At 39.3% G+C, this 25,939-nt stretch overlaps 1 protein-coding gene across 1 annotated transcript in view; it reads left to right on the top strand.

The window, feature by feature from the left end:
* The first annotated feature begins 3,053 nt into the window (after positions 1–3,053).
* LOC128643238 (uncharacterized) overlaps positions 3,054–25,939 on the top strand; it is a 106,228-nt gene continuing 83,342 nt past the window's right edge. The window contains exon 1 of the mRNA XM_053696228.1: positions 3,054–3,109. The gene's annotated coding sequence lies outside the window, so the exon portion shown is untranslated. The remainder of the gene's footprint in view (positions 3,110–25,939) is intronic.

The following is a 25,939-nucleotide window of genomic DNA, read 5'->3' as shown; positions in this document are numbered from 1 at the left end:
CCTCCTACAGAACTGTTACCTTACTTAAGGTATTTGAAAGCACCATTGTACCAATCCTGCTGTATGGCTGTGATGTCTGGGGCCCAACACTGACCCAGAACTACCGAGAATGGGACAAAACTCTCACAGAAATTGCAAATCTCCAATTCTGTAAATATGCACTGCGGGTACACAGAAGCGCCCCCTAACAATGGGTGCAGAGCAGAGCTGGGAAGATTGCCATTGTTGCTACCAATGCAAAAACGGGTGTACAAATTCTGGTGTCACCTCACAAATAGTGACAAAAGTATACTTTACCACCAAGCACTCTGTGACCCAGCATCAAAAGCATTTAGAAAATATACATCAGACCAGCAAAACCACATCAGCAAAAGCACAGCCCATGAAAGAGTGTCACCAAACAGCTTACAAACAGCTCTGAAGGAGAGGTACACTGGGCACTGGGAGGAACAGATAGGGCAACAGAACAAGCTGGAGTGTTACAGGTCTCTACAAAGAGAGTACAAACTAGCTGAGTATTTTACAAGTGTCACCAACCCAAAGCACAGACAGATACTCACTAAATACAGAATCTCTGACCACCAGCTGGAAATAGAGACTGGCAGATATCAGACAAAATGGAGACCCAGGGCAGCCAGACAATGTGCACAGTGTGACAGTGGGGACATAGAGCGCACTTCCTCTTGTACTGTACAAGATACAAACTCTTAAGGGATAAATACTTACCAAAATGAAAGAAATAACAGACTTCCCACAGATGTCGGAACAAGAAAGGCTATGTGTACTCTTAGGAGAAAAAAACAAAGCTACAAGGATAGTAGCAAAATATGTAGCAGACTGTCACATGACCAGAACCTCCAATCAGATTATATGAACTATCATATTTACCCACTATACTCCTACTTTATAAATTGTTATTGATCTGTTTTATTGAAACATATTACTTTGGCAACACATGTAATAATGTCATGCTAATAAAGTATTATTGACTTGACTTGACTTGCATAGGGTGGTTGTGGAGACAGAGGTGCAATGTCGTACTGCATGGGGGAACTGTTCCAGGGATGGTAGCAGCCAGGACAGCAGGAATGAGTGGGTGCAAAGTGTCACATCAGCTCTACACTGATAACCTGATCTAACGGGTCCTTGCGGTGTTGCTTGGAGGACCAGTATACTACCCCCTTACAATAAAGTAGATGTGATGGTTGATGGACAATGGTGTGCTGCTGTGGAGTTATGGGGTCGCAATGGTCAAGTAGATAGCTAGGTTTAGCAATGCAATGTGCACTAACCTGGCTCTTCCTTCCAGTCACAGTTTCACTAGGCTTTAACTATGGCAGTGTTACTTACTTGTTGCAATCACGCAGACAGCTCCTGCCTCCTTTCCCGCTCAGGAGCAAATGTTTCAAAGCGTTGCCATGGTAACCCTTGGCAACGCTCTGATTTAAAACTGCAGCTACCGAAAACAAAAAAAAGTTTGTTGTACTGAAGCTGGGGCCCCCTGAGGGTTGGATCTGCCGGGCCCCCTGAGGGTTGGATCTGCCGGGCCTGGTCGCAGTGGCGACTTCTGCACCACCGGAAGTTCCGCCCCTGGTTGAATGACAAAGGTTTACCAAAGTATTCCCGAGCCCATGTCTGGTTACCCTTTACAGACTCATGACGGTTTTTGAGACAGTAACGTTTGAGGGATCAGAGATAATGCGCATTAAGAAGTGGTTTTTGGCCTTGCCCTTTACACGCCGAGATTTGACCGGATTCCTTGAATCTTTTAATTATATTGTGTACTGTAGAAGGTGAAATCGCCAATATCCTACCGACTTGTCTTTGGAAAATGTTGTTCTCAAAGTGTTGAATTATTCGCTGACGCATCTCCTCAACCCATCCTTGCTCTTGAAGGACTAGGCCGTTTTTGGAGGCTCCTTCTATACTATGATTATACAATTGCCTCACCCGTTTCACATCACCTTCTTATTTCAACTTGTCACATCGCTATTAGTCCTAAATTGCCCCTGTCCCAACGTTTTTGGAACCTGTTGCAGTCTTTAGATTTGAAATGAGTATATATTTTCAAAAATACATTAAATTCAGTAAAACATCAAATATGTGCTAATAATTCAATATAGTACAGTGTGCATTGAATTTTCAAATGACTCTTTTTCTTTGCTTTTTTGCATTTTCCGTACTGTCCCAACTTTTTCGGATTTGGGGTTGTAATGAAACTTTACACAAGTTGAGTTACTGGACAGCTGTGAGCTTACATATTTAAGGGTATTAAGGGGAGATGTGTTGGAAGGGTATGGATTGGAGGTATTTGTTGTTAAGATACTGGAGGGTGCAGTGTAGTTAAAGGGACAGTCTAGGCCAAAATAAACTTTCATGATTCAGATAGAACATGTAATTTTAAACAATTTTCAAATTTACTTTTATCACCAATTTTTCTTGGTTCTCTTGGTATTCTTAGTTGAAAACTTAACCTAGGAGATTCTTATGCTAATTTCTTAGACCTTGAAGGCCACCTCTTTTCAGAATGCATTTTAACAGTTTTTAACCACTATAGGGTGTTCGTTCATGTATTTCATATAGATAACACTGTGCTCGTGCACGTGAAGTTACCTGGGAGCTATCACTGATTGGCTAAACTGCAAGTCTGTCAAAAGAACTGAAATAAAGGGGCAGTTTGCAGAGGCTTAGATACAAGATAATCACAGAGGTTAAAAGTATATTAATATAACTTTGTTGGTTATGCAAAACTGGGGAATGGGTAATAAAGGGATTATCTATCTTTTAAAACAATAACAATTCTGGTGTAGACTGTCCCTTTAAGGTAAATATTTTACATTTTATAGAATCAGAATCCATAAAATTAACTATCTTTTTAATTTGTGTAAATTATGTGAACTCTAAATTGTTTAGTTTTATTAAATTGTTGAATGTTAGCCAGATTTCTTTTGAAATGTTCTTGGCTTGTGTTTGACTATAGAAATGATTAACAACTAGTTCTGAGGAAATGTAAAAAAACAAATATCAGTAGTTAAAAAATAGAATAGTGATATCACTTACTCATTACTTTAATAAGTCTATGATCGACATTCAGGAGCAAATATAAAAGGTAAGGTGACTGACAATGCCAGGAAATAAATTATAAATCCAAATTGTTCTTCACTAATTATGCATCTAAAAACTAGCAAGGTCATTTTTATAGAACACTGGAATGGCTGTATGTTGTACTTTTCTGTTAGAAGCAAAGTAATTAATGATTTGTACACATTTATTTCTGTATGATAAATAATATTAATTAGTGACTAATTGTGGTAAAAAATTTTTTTTTAAGAAACCCAGTATTATATAGTTGACAGCTCTTTCAATTTATGACAGTTTGTAACATATAAGCTCAAAGCAAGCACAGCTGTTGCTTATATAAAAATGTGATTACAGATTAAAGATTAAAGCTGATATGGCTATACCATTAATTTTTAAAAAGATAGTTAATTTTATGGAGTTAATATTTGCAGTATATATATATATATATATATATATATATATATATATATATATACATATACACACACACACATACATATATATGTGTGTGTGTATATATATATTCAGTGACGTGCAGTGAGTTCAGAGGCTAGTGAGGCACTATTATACGCCCGAGAAGCAAATATATTAATCCAAATCCCTTCTTCACTCTCACTTTCTCTCACCTTCTCTCTCACACCTTCTCTCTCTCTCTCTCTCTCTCTCTCTCTCTCTCTCTCACACACACACACACTTCTCACACACACACTTCTCTCTCTCTCACACACACTTTTCTCTCTCACTCTCTCACACACAGACACACTTCTCTCTCACACACACACTTCTCTCTCTCTCTCAAACACACACACACTTCTCTCTCTCTCACACACACACACACACACACACACACACACACACACACACACACACACACACACACACACACCTCTCTCTCACACACTTCTCTCCCTCTCTCACACACACACTTTCTCTCTCTCTCACACACACAATTCTCTCTCTCTCTCTCACACACAAACTTCTCTCTCTTTCTCACATACACACACACTTTTCTCTCTCTCTCACACACACACACACACACACTTCTCTCTCTTACACACACACTTTTCTCTCACACACACACTTCTCTCTCTCACACACACACACACACACACTTTTCTCTCTCTCACACACACACTTCTCTCTCTCACACACACACACTTCTCTCTCACACACACAGACTTCTCTCTCTCTCACACACACACTTCTCTCTCTCTCACACACACACTTCTCTCTCTCACACACACACTTCTCCCTCACACACACATGCACACTTCTCTCTCTCACACACTTCTCTCTCTCTCACACACTTCTCTCTCTCACACACACACACTTCTCTCTCTCACACACACACCTCTCTCTCACACACACACACTTCTCTCTCACACACACACTTCTCTCTCACACACACTTCTCTCTCTCTCTCTCTCTCTCTCACACACACTTCTCTCTCTCTCTCTCACACACACTTCTCTCTCTCTCTCACACACACTTCTCTCTCTCTCACACACACACTTCTCTCTCACACACACACTTCTCTCTCACACACACACTTCTCTCTCACACACTTCTCTCTCTCACACACACACTTCTCTCTCTCTCACACACACACACACACACACACTTCTCCCTCACACACACACACTTCTCTCTCTCACACACACTTCTCTCTCTCACACACACACACTTCTCTCTCTCACACACACTTCTCTCTCACACACACACATCTCTCTCACACACACACACCTCTCTCTCTCTCTCTCTCTCACACACACACACACACTTCTCTCTCTCTCTCTCTCTCTCTCTCTCACACACACACACTTCTTTCTCTCTCTCTCTCTCTCTCTCACACACACACTTTCTCTCTCTCTCTCTCTCTCACACACACACACACACACACACACACATACTTTTCTCTGAGTAAATAATCTACAATCAAAGATTGGGTTTTTTTTCTATTTTTTTTTACAGTATACACATTCCAATTGTAGTTCTCTTAATTTCTTAGTTAAAGGACCAGTCAACACATTAGATTTGCATAATCAAAAATGCAAGATAACAAGACAATGCAATAGCACTTAGTCTGAACTTCAAATGAGTAGTAGATTTTTTTTATAACAAATTTCAAAGTTATGTATATTTCCACTCCCCTTGTACCATGTGATAGCAATCAGCCAATCACAAATGCATATACGTATAGTCTTTGAATTCTTGCATATGCTCAGTAGCATCTGGTAACTCAGAAATTGTAAATATAAAAGACTGTGCACACTTTTTTAATGGAAGTAAATTGGAAAGTTGTTTAAAATGACATGCTGTGGTGTGCTCTGTGGTTCCGGTGGAGGAGGAGCTAGACAGGTGGAGCTAGACAGGTGTAGCTCGGCTCACACCTCCAGTCCCACAGCTACTGGCGGAGAATCCCTTGCGCCTTGCCTCAAACTTATGAGGCTGCTTCTTTGGACAGACAATTAAAACGCCTCTGGAACCTTCACCAGTGGTCTTCCATCCCACTGGGCATATCTGTTATCACTTGCTCGAACTCTCTTTGAATATACCTACAGGTCAAATCACCTAAACAAAGTAAGGATTAAGCTGCGTGTTTTCCCGGCTGCCCCTGAGCTGACTGGCCCCTTAGTTTGGCTTCCCTTCGCCAGGTCTGCCTCCCGCTCCCCCAGCTTAGACACTCTCAGGCTCCAAAGCTGTCAGGACCCTTCACAGCCTTACCTGCCACGCTGCCCGGGAGTGGTGATTCCCCGGCTGGCTGTCTCTGCTGCTCGGTGGCTGCCCCGCCCCCTCCCCCACCGGTGCTGCGTGGGAGGGAGATGGGCCTGGACCTGGATTGTCGGCCGGCTGCGGGAAGCTTTTCTGTGGCCGCTGTGAGTTCCCGGTGTGGTGCTGTTCTCTCCCCTCCCACCGTTGCTGCGTGAGGGGAGGCGCACCTTGATTGTTACACAGCGCTGTGGAGCAGGAGCTCCTGAAGAGACTGCCTTTGAGAGTTGCCCCCCTGCGGTGGGGACCCGGACCAGGACAGTGGGAGGCAGCAGGCAGCCAGACTGCGGGAGTAGGGGTGAGTCATACCACTTCAATTGCTGTTTAATTTGATATATGGCAAAAGGGAAAAGTAGAGACTTGAACCTCTGAGCAGTAGATTAAGCCAGGAACCCTAGGATTGAAGGACTGGTAATTGTTGCCCTGGAGTCTCGCCACTAGATTCGCACAGGAGGGGTGGAAGTTAACAGTATTATTCACCAGGGGCTCCTGAGAAAAATAAGAGTATATTTCTCTTCTGATTGACTAACTTTATAGCATAATTAAAAAAGCGTTAGCAACGTTGAAAAAATGTTTCTTCACTAATAAAGGAACTTATGTTGGCATAAACTTTTTTGCTTAAGACCGAAGTTGGGACTATAGCAACTGTGTAACTCTTTTCCAGGAAAGGGTGAGGGGGGAGAGAGAGATAAAAAAAAGGAAAATAAAACCAAGAACGCTACTCTCTGAATACATTGGAGGCTTAGCTGCTACATTGTGTCGTGAGATCTCTTTGTTTTCCCCACCCCTGGCGAATGCAATCTCCCTCACAATATGCCTATATAAAAGATCCTTGTGTCTACCTTTGGTTCTAAAAAAGGACTTATAAATCCTGAAGCCCTAAGATTAACACTAAAGGCATTGAATGGGCTATAGACTCCTGTACAGTGAATTCATAAGTCACAGTATCCTTGCCTAGGACTTTCTGTTCTGGACTGATACAAATTTAACACTGTTGCCTTTGCTGTAAAGTTCACAGATTTACTAATAACTACTTAGTTACATAACTGCTGGTTTATTGATATCTAAATACTGAGCCTAATGTTTTGGGTTCTTTGACTCTATAGAAGAGCTTTGCGCAGATTTATAGATAAAAACTCAGAATATATGTTTAAAAGTGTATTGGGGCATATTCTCAGAATTTTAATAGTGATCTAGAACTAATTTTGTTGTTTTTCCCCCTTTTTTCTTTTTTTTCTTTCTCCTTTCTTTTTTGGGTTCTGCCTATGCTTCAACTTTAATTAGGCAATTAGAACAATATAGAGGAAATTGTCAAAGTATTTTTAGGGGAACATAAGTGGGTGTAGCCATTATTTAGACTAGGTGCTTTAATTAAAAATTAAAGCTGCAAACACTCAAATAATCTCAGGAAGCTATACACAGAGTCCTTCCTTGTTTGACGCATATTTCCCTAAACAAGCAAACTTATTTTTCAGCTTAATTCACAGAGATAATTACTCCAAAACCAAGACATTTGTCAAATAAATCTTTTGTTAACCTGGGTAAAACTCAGAAGTATTAACTTCTCTTTACTATCAGCAAAACTGTAATAACCTTGACATATTTTCGCAGTCTGACACTTTTTCTCTGGTACGCACTTTGCCTGTGGCCAAATTTGAAATTTTGAAGATAAGTTGGCTGCCTTAGAGATATAGCTTTTTTCAATTAAATTTTTTTTCCTTTTTTTTTTTTTTTTTTTTATTAATCTGTTATCACCTTTAAAGATAGAACAATGGGATATACTATTCTGCAGGTTTATTAGGGTTTCCATTTCACACTGTCTCTTTCTTCTTACACACCAGAGAAAGGCGTATCCCTTGAAACATCTATACTAAAAGGGTGAGACCTCTATCAGAAATATTTTTAGGCATACTATAAGTATATAGTACATATCTGAGACTCTGAAGGATAGGTATCTAAAAATAGTTGGGTCATTTTTCTATGACTCTTTCTAAGAGAAGGTAAATAGTATAGTAACCTAGTTGCTGGCAGAAGTGCGGCCTGGGCCCAGGGGAATTGGAGAGGAACAACCCCATATTGCTGCAATAAATTCTTGTCACTTTCACTAATCCTTAATTTTTTTTTTTTTTTTTTTTTCCCCCCCGTGTATCACATAACCTATAGCTTAATCAACTGACTTATTCAGCACAAGTCACATTTCTAACGGGCCTTGAGCTCCTTGCACTTCCGGGCTCTTGGAGCCCCTAGACACTCCCTGTACTCCCTCACTTCTCCCTCACTGGCACAACCTCACTTTCCTTTACAACTAAATTTTCACTCACACTCACCTTCCCCTCCTCCCCCCCCTTGTGCAGCACTTAAAATCACGTACGCAGTACATGGATAAATTCCTTTCTAACTCCCCTAAAATCCCTTCCCCAAATATGACAGGAAGGCATAGAGATAAGAAACTTAAAAACATAATAGACCCACTTGCTGAGCAAACAAATCCCATTAATGCGATAGCATTATCTGAAAATCTTAATATGCAGACATTAGTGACCAATATTTCGGAGGCACTTGCTCCTAAATTTGAATTACTTAAAACTGAAATAAAGCAGGACATCTCCTCTTTAACACATGAGGTGAGGCAGTTCTCGAGCAGACTGCAAGAAGTAGAACAGAGGGTCTCGGACCTAGAAGATCAAGCTACTACACATAGTACTAAAATTGAGACCACAACTAAAAATCTACAAAAAATGCTAGATAGGATAGAGGACCTTGAAAACCGTTTAAGACGGAATAATCTAAGAATAATTGGCCTTCCTGAAAGTAAGAAATTTGAAAATCTTGATACCTTTATAACTGATACCCTCACTAAAGCGCTAAAAATTCCTTCTACCCACCCGTCAATTATAATTGAAAGAGTCCACAGAATAGGCGCTCCACGCTCAGACAGTAATAATACCAGCAGACCTCGACCCATAATTGCAAGATTTCTTAATTATAAAGATAAAGATCTTTTATTGCAATATTTTCGCAAGAACCAACCAATCACGATAGAAGATAATAGAATTATGATCTTTCAGGACTTTTCGGCAGACACAGCATCAAAGAGAAGGGAGCTGGCTCCGATCTGCTCCAAATTCATACAACAGGGGTATAGGGCAACCCTGACATATCCCTCAAGACTGAAAGTGGTAATAAAGGGAACAACATATACTACTGAAGATGCTCAAGTAGCTGAAAATCTCTTTAAAACCCTAGACACATAAACATAGTCCATAGCGTAGCATTCTTTGAAAGCAATATTATGGTGATGACAGATTTAAAAATGGGGAATTGGAGTTCTCTCCCTTTCCCCCCCCCCTTTTTTTTTTTTTTTCTTCTTTTTCTCTTCTCTCTTCTTTTTTTCTTCTTCTTCCCTCTTTCTTTCTCGCCCGGTTCTCTCCTCCCATTTATTTTTCCCAATTTTACTTATGACGCTTAAATCTAATAATTTTAAAATTGTATCCTGGAATGTAGGGGGAATCTCTTCCCCCATTAAACGTAAGGCAATTTTATCACACCTGCGGAAAGCTCAGACAGATATCGGGTTAATACAGGAAACTCATTTAAATTTAGAGGAGTCATTAAAATTAAAATCTACTTGGGTAAAAGAAGTCTATGCGGCTCCGAGTGTAGGGAAAAAAAGGGGAGTTGCATTACTCATAGGTAAAAGAATCCAAATGGAGATTCTACACTCTGAGGCTGACCCCGGGGGGAGGTATGTCTTAGTTAAAGTGAAAATAGGTCAGGAAAAATACACAATCTGTAATGTTTATGGCCCGAACAAAACTGACTCTGAATTTTGGGAATCATTACAAGTTAGACTTTTATCTACCGCGGAAGGCCACCTAATTTTGGGGGGGGACTTCAACATGTCCCCTCAATGTCCTATAGACAGACTTAGAAAAGACTCTAAGTTCCTGAAACAGAAAAAGGACAATCTTGATTTTAAAATAATTAGGAATATCAAACAGGTCCTCTCTTTACGGGACATCTGGAGACACCAGAACCCTGATACTCAAGATTTCACCTGCCTATCTAAGGCTCATAAAACCTTGTCAAGGATTGACTTGTTTTTAATTAGTGATCATTTGAACTCCACAATGATCAAATCTGAGATAATGCCAATCTTTCTATCAGATCACGGGCCTATATCTCTTGAATTTAATCTGGCCCAATCTAGATCCAAGACCCTGCGATTCTTCTTTCCCTGTCATCTTTTCTCTGACTTGAAGTTCAAGCAGTGGCTCAGGAATAAATTTACGGAATATGCTCAATTTAATATTAACTTATTAACTACGTGGACCGTTCGGACATCTTCTGGGAAACTGCTAAAGCAGTACTCAGAGGGGAAATCATTGCATACTCCGCTATTCAAAACAGGAGAAGAAAAGCAAGGGAAAAGGAAGTCTATAATTCACTGATTAATTCTTATAATCTCTATTTACTGGAAAGAACTCCTCTAAATTGGGCTAGATACATTCGAGCTAAAGCTGCAAGAGACACCTTCTATCTAACTCAGGAAACATTTAGTGAGCTTAGACTGCAAGCTAAAATGCATAAGTTTGGTAATAAATCGGGTAAAATGTTAATTAAATTAATTAAGAATGAGAATAAAAAAATCTAATATTGACAAAATACAACACAACGGGAAATTCTTAGCTAAGTCCGAAGAAATTACAAGTACGTTTCATCAATACTATCAACAACTTTATACTAATTCGGAGTTTGACATAGACAAAGCGACTGAATTTTACAGTAAAATCATTTTTCCTATGGCTACCCCTGAGGAGGTTGGTAGACTTAATGCTCCTATTACAACGGAGGAGATTGAAAAAACAATCACTAAACTTTCCCTAAATAAGGCAGCTGGACCGGATGGATTGCCCAATGAACTTTATAAAATCTTATCATCAGAGATTGTCTCTTATTTAGCTAATTTATATAATGATATATTTATTCACCATAAACAACCTATGCCTTCTTTTGCGTCCTCACTCACTACGCTGATCTTAAAAGAAGGGAAAGATCCTAAGTGCAAAGAGTCCTACAGACCAATTGCATTATTAAACTCAGATTATAAAATCCTTTCCTCTATCTTAGCAACAAGACTTCAGTCCATTCTATCTACAGTAATCCATCCGGACCAAGCCGGATTTCTTTATAATCGTAACTCGTCAGCTAAGATTAGAGAATTACTGGTCACCATGGAATATATTCAGGAAAAGTCAGCACAGGGGGCGGAGAAGGAAGACCCCCCAGATTTGGCTATTCTGTCAATAGACGCGGAAAAAGCTTTCGATCTAGTAAGTCACAAACATTTAACCCTTTCCTTAGCAAGGTTTGGGATTAAAGGTAATTTCCCTAAATTCGTGGAGAACTTATATAATAACTCGTCCACAAGCTTAATTGTTAATAATAACATCTCTCCCCCAATTGCATTAAAAAGGGGAACTCGGCAGGGCTGTCCTCTTTCTCCCCTTCTTTTTGACTTAGCCATAGAGCCTTTAGCAATTAGGATCAGGAGCTCATTGGAGGGTATAAAAATTAGAAACCATGTAATGAAAGTCGGACTATATGCGGATGACTTACTGATATATCTATCTAACACAGCACAAAACATTCCAAAGCTCTTGCAGATTACTGACCAATTCGGGGTTTTCTCGGGGTATAAAGTAAATGCCGCAAAATCCGAACTAATTTGGCTTAGGAAAAATAAGACTAGCAAGACAGATTTACCTTTCAGAGTAGTCTCGGACTCAATGAAATATTTAGGAATTAAAATACCAATTAATTTAAAAGATCTCTATGAGGCAAATATAACCCCAATGTTAGGGTATATTAAAGAAAGGCTCAAGATTTGGCAAAATTTACCACTTTCAATTTCTGGCAGGATAGCCTTATTTAAAATGGTACTCCTCCCCAAACTGCTATATATCCTACAAAATGTCCCACTGATCCTATTTGAGAAAGACATACGGTCAATGAATTCATCAATTGGGCAATTTATATGGCAGGGGAAAAAACCTAAGATAGCTTTTTCCAAATTAACAGCCCCAAGAGAATTGGGGGGATTAGCTTTGCCAAATTTAAGATATTATAATCTTTGTTTTTTAGCCTGCATATTAGCAGATTGGTTCTCTACTAAGAACTATGTTCTAAATAATAATCTTGAACTCAATGTTTGTGAACCATATTCTCTAATAGCCCTGGCCCATATGGAACTCAGAGACCTTCCAACAAGCATAAAGGAACTCAAATTCATTCTGAACCCGCTTAAAGCATGGTACAAATTATCCAAATCTCTTTCAATATGCTCTATGGTTTCAAAATACCTTCCTTTAATCAGAAACCCGAATTTTCAACCAGGGTTGGACTCAGTTGTCTTTAATAGATGGCACAATAATGGGCTGGATAGAATTATTCATTTAATTAGCCAGGAAAGAAAATGTGTTAAATCTTTTGAGGAGCTGCGGTCTGAATTTAATTTGCTAAACAAAGATTTTTATGCATATTTACAGATAAGACATTACATTGAGGACCTCACCCATAAGTTTGGATGGAACTGGACTCTGGGTAGCTTAGAAACCTGGTTAACAATAACTAAGAATTCTTCCATGTCCATTGCTCCGTGTTATTACACATTGAGCCTTAACAGGGCCTTTCCTATGTTAGAGAAACTGGCCATGACCTGGAATAGTTTAATTCCGCATAGCAATATTGATTCTGAAATCATTCAACTCTCAGTGAATAGAGTAATAAAAACGACACTCTCTTCTAATTGGCGTGATGCTCACCTGAAACTTTTACATAGGGCATACTTCACCCCGGAAAAAGGCCTCAGAGTTCGAAATAATGAATTTAACAAATGCCCTAAATGCTCGCTTTTAGCCGCTGATCTAATTCATATGTTTTGGCAATGTCCCAAACTGAGAAATTTATGGAGCAAGTTGGAATATTGGCTCAAGAATAAACTAAAAATTGAGCGAACAGTTCTTTCATTGTTCCAGATCATATTTTGTTTAAAACCTGAAGATGGGCAACAGCCTAATGAGAAGTTAGTTAACCTATCTATACTAGCTACCAGATATCTGGTATGCAAGAAATGGAAGTTGAGGTCGGTACCAACTATTAACGAAATTCGAGATTATTTAAAGAAACAATGCGTCCTAGAACAGAAAAATACCAATATAGATAATGAACTTGATATAAAGAAATTTTTTGATAAATGGGCACCATTCATTAAGATTTTCCCTGAGAGAGAAATCGATTATCTAATTTCCCCTTTTAAGAATTCGGAAATAATATTACTGGGTATCTGGTGATTTAAAGATATCTCGAGAGAACCGGGACTTTCTTTTATTCCCCATTTTTTCCGTTACATCTTCATTGTTCCTTTTCCCCTTGAATAAAAAAAGGGAAGAAAAATTATGAATTTTTTTTTTTTTTTTTTTCCCCTTCTTCTTTTCTTTTTTCTTTTCTTTTTCTCTTCTTTTCCATCCTCTAAATATAAATAAAACACTCCAACAATGAGTAAAGAAAGGATAGACAGATGACTTAGTTTTAGCCGATTAGGTATATGATGGGAAATTTGCAATTTTTTGTTCTTTTGATTGTTAAAGGCTCTTTTTTCCCTGGAATTTTTTTTCTTGTCTATGAATAATAATATTGTGATTCTTTGTTTTCATGGAACCTGTACTCTTTGTTGGTAATAAAATAAACGATATAAAAAATGACATGCTGTATCTGAATCATGAAAATTTAATTTAACCTGAGTGTCCCTTTAAAGTATTAAACTAATATACTTAAACTAACCAAGGCTTTGAAAATAACAGGGGAAATGATGACTATGTGGCATTCGATATCTACTAACCTACAGCTCTTACCATCTGACTCATTAGTGAGGCCATTAAGGACACTGATGGGCCCAGATTTTCAGGGACTGATTGATAAATGGGCAAACAAGGGGCTCTATAGACTAGCAGATTTTCTCCATAAAGGGAAATTAGCGACTCACCAACAATTACAAGAAAAAATATTGCCAGATAAATTACATTGGTTCCTATACCTACAAATTGCATCTACTATAACTGGGGTTTTACCCCAACACCCTAGACAACAATTAACAACAGTAGAAAAACTCTGCAACACTGATTCTCGTCATAAAGGATTGATCTCTACCCTATACATAACTCTACAGGCAGCCAAGCATAGATCTAAATCTCTTCTAATGGAAAAGTGGGAGAGAGATATTAATATAACATATTCCAAAGAGGAATGGGAAGAAATCTTTAAGGATTCAGGTAGGGGTATGATCAGCGCAGATTTGAAAGAGAACTGCATTAAGACTGTTTTTAGGTGGTATCTTACACCAATAATTGCATCACATTACACTCAAATGAGCAGTAAAAATTGTTATAGAGGCTGTAAGGAGATGGGAACATACATCCTCATGTGGTGGGAATGTCCTCAGGTACAACAATTGTGGGTTAAATTGTCTAGGTTGCTGAGTGAGGTGCTTTCGGAAAGCATCACCCTGACTGCGACTCAAGCTTTGTTAAATGAACATATTAAACCCTTCAACTCAGCCACGAACACATTCATACACATTTTATGCACAGCTACCAGGATATGTGTGGCACGTTACTGGAAGGTAGGGGTACCCTCATGGGGAGAGGTTATGGAGAAAATTAAGACAATACACAAACTATCTGAATCAGCCTCATTTATACAAGCCAATCATGAGCAATTTTTAAAGATCTGGAATTATTGGATTTTGGGCGGACACTAACTAGATACAGAACGAGAAGATAGACACTGAGACAAGACAGAAACTACATAGAAGGTTAAGAGACGACAATTGACTGCTGATGACTATAACTACCCAGAGGAGGTGGGGCTCTCTCCCCGGATCGGCGGTAGACGATATAGATGAGCAGGCAAGTTGATGTTTGATGATACAATGAGTAAGGGAAGGGGGGGGAGTTAATTGTTTATTGTTGCAGTTTAATGAGGGGGAGGGATGAGGGGAAAAGTTTTAAGAAAACATGATAAGGCAACAGGGAAAGTAAGGGGATGTCACGAAAAATTTCATATCTTCTGGTATTGATCTGCTACATTCCCGAATCCATGTTGCTACTAATGAACGTATGTTTAATCACACGAACTGTTAAAATTTACTGGTCTACATAACTAACCGTCAGCTACTTCATTGGCAGACCTTGCTACCTTCAAACTTTAAATGTGGAATTATAGCATCTATCATAGACTCTTAAATGATGGACCTTTATCGAAAAGGAAATGAGATGATGTTATTTGTATGTAAAGTGTACAAGGTGTGATATACTCTTTCTATGTTTTGCAATAAAAATTATTTCAACTAAAGTATTAAACTAAAACAATTAAAAATCTTGTATAAGTGGTATTTTTGTCACTAATTCCTTAAAAACGAAATGACACAATACTGAGCTTTCCAGTGGGAACTCAATCTGATTCTTTGGGGTTATAAATTATTATTATAAACTACACCCAGCAGGTGGCGCTGCTGGACAAATAAACACTAATATTTTGTGTAATTAGAAAAGGGAGATGATAGCACAATTCTTTATTAAATAAAATAATAATAATATAACCCCAAAGAATCAGATTGTTTCCAGTGAAAGGCTCAGTATTGTGTAATTTTGTTTTTAAGGAATTAGAGACAAAAATACCACCTATACAAGATTATTAATAAATTAATTTTAAATTCACTGACCATATGGATCATTATACAATAAATGTAAAGACACAGCTTTTTGATTGATTTATTTTTTAAATGAATGAGAAATGCCCGGGAAATAAACTGTATACATTGCAGATTCAGTCAGTGTTTTTGAACACCAGCATTTGAGATTTTCTCCAGCAGCGCCACTTGCTGGGTGTAATTTTCACAATTAGCTCTTTACAAATAAACTACACCCAGCAGGTGGCGCTGCTGGAGAAAATCTCAAATGCAGGTGTTCAAAAACACTGACTGAATCTGCAATATACAGTATACAGTTTATTTCCCGGGCATTTCTCATTCATTTAAAAAATAAATCAATCAAAAAGCTGTGTCTTTACATTTATTGTATACTGATCCATATGGTCAGTGAAATTACATTTATCTTACATGTATAAAGAACTACCTAAAAAAAAAGCGGTCTCCCCCAGTCCCCACTGTCAGTGCCACTGTTCACTGCTGCATTACCGGACCGGTCCTCATCTCATCATCCATAACGGTTATGACTTACACACCAGTACCAGTATTACCCCTGCTTGCCTCCATGATCCATCCAACACACCTCACCTCAATAAAATAGGGGTCTCCCCCAGTCCTCACTGCCTGTCAGTGACACTGCTCACTGCTGCATCCCCGGACGATATGACTTATACTACACCAGTTCCAATATTACCCCTTGGCTTGTCTTCAAGTTCACAGTCACACAAGTCAGGTATTTTTTACAGTCAGTCAGTACACTACTTAAGATAGTTTTTACCCTACCGGTAGTGTAACGGTCCATTCCTCAGGCAGGGGCCACCTGGTCTAGCTGAGTGAGATGTCCACTGGCTCCACCTCTGTCTTAAAGTTGAAGAGGCTACCACCCTGCTCACTGTTTAGGTCAGGAGTCAAACAGGAGTGTCAGCAGTCGCAGTCTCAGTCAGTTCTCGTCAGTGGTCCTTGCTTTGCGCATGTGCAGCAGGGAGTCAAACAACTCCGGTCAGTACGTTCTCCTGGTGCTGTCAATCACCAGGAAAATATACATGACCGGCATTGATTGGCTCCCAGCAAAATACGAGGCCTCATTAGAGATGCCTCTGTAATAAGTTTTTCAGCCACGCTGCAGCTACAAATCACCACCGGGTGGCGCAGCAGAGTAGCTAGTGATATAAATTTATGCATTATTTTGCGCAATAGAGAGAAAGCTGATCCAGCTGCCTCTATTGCGCCATATTATAGAGGTAAAAAATGTGTTTTGTTTTTTTAAAATAAAATTTTATTTTTAATTTCAAGATGCTCCAAATGGCAGGTGCGGCAGTGACTCACCTGCCTCCTATGAGTGCATGTCACTGATATATATATATACTGTATATGTGTGATATATATATGTTACGGGTAAAGTCAGATATCCAGGTAATCCTAGAATTACTCGGGTAAAACTGACATTACCCAAGCGGCTGTGGGTAATGCCCGATGTACTGTAATTCCCCCATCTACACTAATATTTTTGCCTCTGTCTTAGTGGTTGAAGAGGGGTACCCCGCAGATCCTCGGGCATTCACTCCAAGTGAACCTTAGGGAATGAGATTTACTTCCCCCCCCTTGAATCCCCCAGGCAGAGGAAAAAAAGATAATGAAGATGGGGGAATTACAGTACATCTTATATATGTTTGATGTGGTAACTCAATGAAGCGCATGCACTCTGTGGGGATATATGATGTTACATCAGCCATTACCCACAGCCGCTTGGGTAATGTCTGTTATACCTGGGTAATCCTAGGATTACCCAATATCTGACATTACCCGCAGTGTATATATATATATATATATATATATATATTTATATATATATTTAAATCTAACTATAAGAAAAGACCAAGATTATACAGCTCTCTTTTAGGCTTCAGCCAGACCAAAGTAGGACACACACAGCAGAGGATAAACAACCCTTAGTCAGAAGTCATAACAAAAACAGAGTACATTTATTGACCAGAAAAAATAGGGCAATGTTAAAGCACTACAAAAAGGATGCAATAAGCTAGAGCAGCCACAATGAAAAGCAACAGTCCTGTGCTAAACCAAGGTATTTAATCCAGCAAGGTAGATATCTGATGTTACTTTGTCAGGAATCCTGACGAGGCCCTAGCTTTCGCTATGCATCATAGGGTGAAACGCGCTTTGACTGTGTCTTGTAATGGAGTACATTGTATTCTGATTGCCTGACTGCTGATTGCCTCCTAATACTTTCACATAGCTGAGATCGTTAGTGTTGTAAGGGTGAGCTAACCTGGAAGGTTTGGTTGTGGAACTCAGACATAAGTTTTGCTTCCCAACACGACAGTTTGAGCTAAGACTTAGAAGCCGACAGGTAACCCGCGATTGGAATAACTGCTCTGGCAGGATTGTGGCTTGCTCTCTGTCAGAAGCTCTACACCGTACGATCCCGACTGTGTGAATAACAGGCTTTCGGCTTACTCAGATGCTGGGTATTTGTATGGTTCGGTTAACGAACATTTGTTTGCATTACATTGAAGATGGATACTATAATCAGTATTTTGATATTCTGAAGGATCGTTAGCAGCACTTGGCAGGCTTGAGAGGACTTCTTTACCTCATAGCCCTCCTTTTATCGACAGACAGTGATGATTTACCATATAAATGATATCAGTTTCAGTGCGACTGCTTGATTCAAGTGTCGTAAGTAGCTGGTTTGCAATATAACTTTCTACCAATTTGGTTGTGCCTTTTGCTGGCTTTAAGCAGGACTAGGCCATTTGTCCTTCACACAAACTATCACCTTAATGTGTGATTTTCCAGGATACAGTGAAAGCCGACAAAGTAACATCAGATATCTACCTTGCTGGATTAAATAACTTGGTTTAGCACAGGACTGTTGCTTTTCATTGTGGCTGCTCTAGCTTATTGCATCCTTTTTGTAGTGCTTTAACATTGCCCTATTTTTTCTGGTCCTACTTTGGTCTGGCTGAAGCCTAAAAGAGAGCTGTATTCCCTCACGTAATGATTATACTTAAGGTATAATCTTGGTCTTTTCTTATAGTTAGATTTAAATATTTCTTAGAGGGTCTGCGCCACCACCTTTTTAAAAAAGCGGTCGTACACACTGCTAGGTGGAGTTTTTTCATCGGCTATATATTTTTAAAACTTTGATGTATTTTTAACTCTCTCCCATATTTTTCAGTTTTTTGCAATATATATATATATATATATATATATATATATATATATATATATATATATATATATATATATATATATATATATATATATATATACAGTATATACACACACATATACACACATAAACATATATACTTACAGAATAGCTTGTACACCAATTCAGCTTCAGGAAGGATCTCAAACACTAGTATTAACCCCTTAGTGACAGAGGACGTGCAGGGTACGTCTGAAAAAAAAAGGCAGTTAACGCCTGACGACGTACCCTGCACGTCCTCGGCTAAAGTGAGTGCTGGAAGCGATCAAGATCGCTTCCAGGCACTATTACAGTACTGCAGGGATGCCTCGATGTCTGGGCATCCCTGCAGTGCTGTTACGGAGTGCCGGGACCGGAGCGATCACTCCCCCTTGAGTGATCACTTCCGGTTTTGCTCCACGTGGAGCCCGGCAGTGCAGCAGAGCATCGGAAGCGATCGGACACGCTTCCGATGCTCTGCTAGTGTGCTAAGTGCCTCGGTGGGTCGAGGCACTTAGTTAGTGTATAAATAAACTTAAAAATGGGAATAAATAAATAAAATTTAAAATAAAAAAGCCCCACATATAGCGCCCCCCCCCCTCCCCCATGAGGCTTCCAAAATGGCGATGCCCGGTGCATCATGGGGCATCTGGGGGTGTCCCTAGCCTGTCTCACCATAGGGGCAAGCTAGGGTCACCCAATCTGAGCCTTCTTAGAAAAAAAAAAAAATAATAATAAAATACCCCATTTGTCTGATCATGTCAATATTTGTAAATATTGACTCTGATCAGTGTGGATCTCCCTCCCTCTCCTCACTTGCCATTTTGTTGGAGAGAGAGACCTGTATTTTAGCAGAGAGAGATTTATTTCTTTTATTTGTTAAAAAATTTAAAATCCAAAGGCTCTTTTCAGAGCCATTAACCCCTAGCTTGCCAGTGATCACTATAAATCACTGGCAGTAGCACAGCTGCACTTTTTTTTGCTGTCTGTGCATTTTTTTAGGGGTTAATTTTTGTTGTTGTATTTTTTTTAAAAAACTCAAAGGCTCCTTTCAGAGCCATTTAGCTAATTTAATTTAATTTAAAGACTATTTAACCCCTAGCTTGCCAGTGATCGCTATACATCACTGGCATTAGCATAGCTGTAATTTTTTGCTGTCTGTGCATTTTTTAGGGGTTAATTTTTGTTGTTGTAATTTTTTAAAAACCTAAACGCTCCTTTCAGAGCCATTTAGCTAATTTAATTTAATTTAAATAGTATTTAACCCCTAGCTTGCCAGTGATCGCTATACATCACTGGCATTAGCATAGCTGTACTTTTTTGCTGTCTGTGAATTTTTTTAGGGGTTAATTTGTGTTGTTGTAATTTTTAAAAAAACCAAAGGCTCCTTTCAGAGCCATTTAGCTAATTTAATTTAATTTAAAGAGTATTTAACCCCTAGCTTGCCAGTGATCGCTATAAATCACTGGCATTAGCATAGCTCTACATTTTTGCTGTCTGTGCATTTTTTTAGGGGTTAATTTTTGTTGTTGTAATTTTTTAAAAACCTAAACGCTCCTTTCAGAGCCATTTAGCTAATTTAATTTGATTTAAAGAGTATTTAACCCCTAGCTTGCCAGTGATCGCTATAAATCACTGGCATTAGCATAGCTGTACTTTTTAAAAAAAAAAACCAAAGGCCATTTAGTTAATTTAATTTAAAGAGTATTTAACCCCTAGCTTGCCAGTGATCGCTATAAATCACTGGCATTAGCATAGCTGTACTTTTTTTAAAAAAAACCCAAAGGCCATTTAGTTAATTTAATTTAAAGAGTATTTAACCCCTAGCTTGCCAGTGATCGCTATAAATCACTGGCATTAGCATAGCTGTACTTTTTTTAAAAAAAACCCAAAGGCCATTTAGTTAATTTAATTTAAAGAGTATTTAACCCCTAGCTTGCCAGTGATCGCTATAAATCACTGGCATTAGCATAGCTGTACTTTTTTTAAAAAAAACCCAAAGGCCATTTAGTTAATTAATTAATTTTGGTTTTCTGTGACAGATACAAAAATGTCACAGAAAAGATATAGTGTTGAGGAGGCGTATGCCATCCTTGCGTCAGAGTCAGATGCCTCTATGTCTGACTCAGACCCCAATTTTGACCCTGCCATATGCTCAGATACATCATTAGATGCAGTCTCAACTGATAGTGATGTATCTGTGGCTGCTAGCCCCCCTGCCAGCCCCCCTGCTAGCCCCCCTGCCAGCCCCCCTGCTAGAAGGAGGCGTGTTGCTGCCATTGCCGCTGAAGAGTGGGTAACGCCTCATCTCCAGAGGCCAGATATCCCACCCTTCACAGCAAATGCTGGCATAAATATAGATGTGGCAGGTTTTAGCCCCCAACAGTTTCTGGAGGTGTTTCTGGGTGATGATGTATTGGGGAACATTGTCGCCCAAACTAATTTATATGCCCATCAGTACCGTGCTGCAAAGCCTGAAACATATTTGGCAAAGCAGCAATGGGCCCCCATCAATGTGCCAGAATTTAAAAAATTCTGGGCATTGACTATGCTGATGGGCATCATAAAGAAACCCTCCGTTCGCTCCTACTGGAGCAGTAGCCCCATCTGCTCTACCCCCATTTTCTCCCAGAGTATGTCGAGGCAGAGATATGAAATGATTCTTCATTTCATGCACTTCAGCGACAACAGCCTGTGCCCCCCTAGGGAGCATCCCCAATTTGACAGGCTGTATAAAATCCGCCCCCTGATTACCCACTTTTCTGCCAGGTTTGCAGAGGCTTATACACCTGGAAGGAATATATGCGTTGATGAATCCCTGATGAAGTATAAGGGAAGGCTGGGATTCAAGCAGTATATTCCTTCCAAGCGCTCCAGGTATGGGGTAAAGGTGTATAAGCTCTGTGAGAGCGAGACTGGGTATACTCAGGCCTTCCGGGTGTATGAGGGAAAGGATAGCCACCTTGACCCTCCAGGTTGCCCAGAACATATGGGAACCACTGGCAAGATTGTCTGGGACCTGATATTACCCCTAATGAACAAAGGGTATCACTTGTTCTTAGACAATTTTTATACAAGTGTCCTTTTGTTCAAGCTACTGTATTGCTTTGATACAGTAGCTTGCGGTACTATTAAAAAGAACCGCAAAGGTTTCCCAGGACAACTTGTACGCACCCGGCTACGAAGGGGGGAGACCTCTGCTCTGCGCCAAGAGGAGCTGTTGGCACTGAAGTACAGAGACAAGAAGGATGTATACCTTCTTACCACCATCCACACAGAGAGGACGGTGGCGGTCTCTGTACGTGGCAGAGCTGAGATCATAAGGAAGCCAGTGTGCATCAAATCTTATAACCGGCATATGGGTGGGGTTGATCTGGCAGATCAGCTGCTGCAGCCCTACCTAATTATGCGGAAGACAAGGGCCTGGTACAAAAAGGTTGCAATTTACCTAATGCAGATTGCAACCCACAACGCTTTTTTGTTGTTCAAAAAAGCAAACCCCGGAATGAAACTGACTTTTTTACAATTTCAGCTCCAGATCATTTCGGGGATTTTGTACCATGATGCACCTGCTCCCCGGGCGGTGATGGGAGAGAGCAGAGTTGGGGCTACTCATTTTATTTTTAAAATCCCCCCTACTGCCGCAAAGCAGAGACCACAAAAAAAATGCAGAGTCTGTACCAAGAGGGGGCAGAGAAGGGACACTGTATATCACTGTCCTGATTGCCCTGGACAGCCTGGACTCTGCATTGGGGACTGCTTCAAGCGGTACCATACAATGGTCAATTTTAAAAAATAAATAAATTTGCTGTTATTTTTTTTTTGTTATGTTTACTGTTAAATTTTTTGTTATTTTTTTACTTTTAATGTGCCAGATTTTTACATTTCACTAATATATTTTTTTTTCTAAAATGGGGCTGTTCTTTTTTTTTTTTTTACAAAAACCCCTGTCAAACCTATGCATGGGGACATAGGTGTACTCAGGGTGCCTAGCAGAAAACAACCTGTAGTATTTTTTTTGCACTAACTTACAACAGTCTCTCCTAAATCATAGTCAAAAAGCAATGTGTGTGTAAAAATGAAAATTGAAAAAATGCCACCATACACTTTCTCCAATTTTTTTAGCTAAAACAGTTACTTCAAATGCATCAAAGCACACCATATACAATACCTTGGGGTGTCAACATTTCAAAAATATGCACATTCATGGCAATAAATAAAAGTGGGGTTTACAATAGGCCCCAAACTAAAGATAGGCCTATCAGAAGAAATACTCTCACTTAATAACTAAAATCACAAGTCATAAAATTGTAACATAACCTTCCCAAAATCCTGGCAAACCTATGCATGGGGGGCATAGGTGTACTCAGGGTGCCTAGCAGAAAACAACCTGAAGTATTTTTTTGCACTAACTTACAACAGTCTCTCCTAAATCATAGTCAAAAAGCAATGTGTGTGTAAAAATGAAAATTGAAAAAATGCCACCATACACTTTCTCCAATTTTTTTTAGCTAAAACAGTTACTTCAAATGCATCAAAGCACACCATATACAATACCTTGGGGTGTCAACATTTCAAAAATATGCACATTCATGGAAACAAATAAATTGGGGTATGTTAAAATACCCCCAAAAAGACAATAGGCAAAGAAAATATGTTAAATGTGAAAAAAAAATCACAAACGCATGTTGGACATTTGGCATTACACCCCCCGAACAAGCCAAGAAACTTATGCATAGGTGGTATCACTGTACTCAGGAGATGTTGGTGAACACATATTGGGGTCTTCTTTGGCAGTAACACATAACAGGAGCTGAGAATTCATGTCTAAAGTACAATGTGTGTGAAAAATAACACACAAAAAATGACTGCCTAATAGTTTGACAAAGAATTAGTGCATGGAAAGTGTTAAAATACCAGCATTTGAAATACCCTAGGGTGTCTACTTTTCAAAAATATATGGTTTGATGGGGGTAAATTACATTGGCCGGCTTCAGAAATGTCCTACATAGGACATGGGTGCATGGGATGTGAAAATTCCAAGTTGAAAAACTGGAATGCGCCCCCTAAAATTAAGGCCTTTTAGCCCCCAGAGAACCCAACACACCTATACATGGGGGGTATCACTGTACTCAGGAGATGTTGTTGAATACATATTGAGGTTTTTTTTGGCAGTATCACATAACAGGGACTGAGAATATATGCCTAAAGTACAATGTGTGTGAAAAATAATGCAAAAAAATGACTACCTAAAAGTTTGACAAAGACTAGTGGTTGAATTAGTGCATGGAAAGTGTTAAAATACCAGCATTTGAAATACCCTAGGGTGTCTACTTTTCAAAAATATATGGTTTGATGGGGGTAATTTACATTGGCCGGCTTCAGAAATGTCCCAAATAGGACATGGGTGCATGATGACAGATGTGAAAATTCCAAGTTGAAAAACTGGAATGCGCCCCCTAAAATTAAGGCCTTTTAGCCCCCAGAGAACCCGACACACCTATACATGGGGGGTATCACTGTACTCAGGAGATGTTGTTGAATACATATTGAGGTTTTTTTTTGGCAGTAACACATAACAGGGACTGAGAATATATGCCTAAAGTACAATGTGTGTGAAAAATAATGCAAAAAAATGACTACCTAAAAGTTTGACAAAGACTAGTGGTTGAATTAGTGCATGGAAAGTGTTAAAATACCAGCATTTGAAATACCCTAGGGTGTCTACTTTTCAAAAATATATGGTTTGATGGGGGTAATTTACATTGGCCGGCTTCAGAAATGTCCCAAATAGGACATGGGTGCATGATGACAGATGTGAAAATTCCAAGTTGAAAAACTGGAATGCGCCCCCTAAAATTAAGGCCTTTTAGCCCCCAGAGAACCCAACACACCTATACATGGGGGGTATCACTGTACTCAGGAGATGTTGTTGAATACATATTGAGGTTTTTTTTGGCAGTATCACATAACAGGGACTGAGAATATATGCCTAAAGTACAATGTGTGTGAAAAATAATGCAAAAAAATGACTACCTAAAAGTTTGACAAAGACTAGTGGTTGAATTAGTGCATGGAAAGTGTTAAAATACCAGCATTTGAAATACCCTAGGGTGTCTACTTTTCAAAAATATATGGTTTGATGGGGGTAATTTACATTGGCCGGCTTCAGAAATGTCCCAAATAGGACATGGGTGCATGATGACAGATGTGAAAATTCCAAGTTGAAAAACTGGAATGCGCCCCCTAAAATTAAGGCCTTTTAGCCCCCAGAGAACCCGACACACCTATACATGGGGGGTATCACTGTACTCAGGAGATGTTGTTGAATACATATTGAGGTTTTTTTTGGCAGTAACACATAACAGGGACTGAGAATATATGCCTAAAGTACAATGTGTGTGAAAAATAATGCAAAAAAATGACTACCTAAAAGTTTGACAAAGACTGGTGGTTGAATTAGTGCATGGAAAGTGTTAAAATACCAGCATTTGAAATACCCTAGGGTGTCTACTTTTCAAAAATATATGGTTTGATGGGGGTAATTTACATTGGCCGGCTTCAGAAATGTCCCAAATAGGACATGGGTGCATGATGACAGATGTGAAAATTCCAAGTTGAAAAACTGGAATGCGCCCCCTAAAATTAAGGCCTTTTAGCCCCCAGAGAACCCGACACACCTATACATGGGGGGTATCACTGTACTCAGGAGATGTTGTTGAATACATATTGAGGTTTTTTTTGGCAGTAACACATAACAGGGACTGAGAATATATGCCTAAAGTACAATGTGTGTGAAAAATAATGCAAAAAAATGACTACCTAAAAGTTTGACAAAGACTAGTGGTTGAATTAGTGCATGGAAAGTGTTAAAATACCAGCATTTGAAATACCCTAGGGTGTCTACTTTTCAAAAATATATGGTTTGATGGGGGTAATTTACATTGGCCGGCTTCAGAAATGTCCCAAATAGGACATGGGTGCATGATGACAGATGTGAAAATTCCAAGTTGAAAAACTGGAATGCGCCCCCTAAAATTAAGGCCTTTTAGCCCCCAGAGAACCCGACACACCTATACATGGGGGGTATCACTGTACTCAGGAGATGTTGT

Source organism: Bombina bombina, chromosome 1 (genome assembly GCF_027579735.1).
Source record: "Bombina bombina isolate aBomBom1 chromosome 1, aBomBom1.pri, whole genome shotgun sequence".
In the NCBI taxonomy this organism is placed as follows: domain Eukaryota; kingdom Metazoa; phylum Chordata; class Amphibia; order Anura; family Bombinatoridae; genus Bombina; species Bombina bombina.
The sequence above is the reverse complement of the archived record's forward strand: the minus strand, read 5'-3'. Positions and strand labels throughout refer to the sequence as shown.